This window comes from Limulus polyphemus, unplaced genomic scaffold (genome assembly GCF_000517525.1).
Source record: "Limulus polyphemus unplaced genomic scaffold, Limulus_polyphemus-2.1.2 Scaffold6258, whole genome shotgun sequence".
Lineage (NCBI taxonomy): Eukaryota > Metazoa > Arthropoda > Merostomata > Xiphosura > Limulidae > Limulus > Limulus polyphemus.
The window spans coordinates 48,814-49,371 of NW_013671868.1; the positions used below are offsets into that span (position 1 = coordinate 48,814).

General features: G+C 27.6%; 1 protein-coding gene across 1 annotated transcript in view; it reads right to left on the reverse strand.

Moving 5' to 3' along the window:
• Positions 1–210, reverse strand: part of LOC106473537 (dnaJ homolog subfamily C member 5-like) — a 33,499-nt gene extending 33,289 nt beyond the window's left edge. The window contains exon 1 of the mRNA XM_022401955.1: positions 134–210. The gene's annotated coding sequence lies outside the window, so the exon portion shown is untranslated. The remainder of the gene's footprint in view (positions 1–133) is intronic.
• Positions 211–558: the final 348 nt, after the last annotated feature.

The window sequence follows — 558 nt, forward strand, 5'->3', positions numbered from 1 at the left end:
ATGCAGTTCACCTGTTTTTTTTTTTTGTAATGATGGAAAAAAATGAATTATAATCTACAGTTTGATACCAAACTTATTGACATAAATTCATGAAATAATAGTTCAATAAAATTGTAAATGAGAGTCAACAAACCTGATGACATGGCTTTTCACCCATGACCCGTCTCGAAAAGGTTAATTAATAAACTCATACACACTGAAAAAAATGTTCTGAAATTAGTGCAACAATATTATTAGATTGTTTTGACTTTATACTGTAAGGATTAAAGTAGAAAATGAACAAAATGGCAAACTCTCATTCTTTGATATTCATATCTTGTGAAAATAATCAGTATCATAAACTCACTTCCACAGTATTTTACTTGTGTTTTGAAAGTTTCACTCTTTCAATGTTTAAAGAAATTGTTGTTAAAACCCTGCTATACAAAACATTTAAAATATATGGAAATCAAAACATGTTACAAGCGACACTGAAAACATTACACTAAAGTTTAAAAGAAACTGTTTTACATTGCTATTCCTAAATAGAATAACCCACACAGTAACTGAAAATCTAAA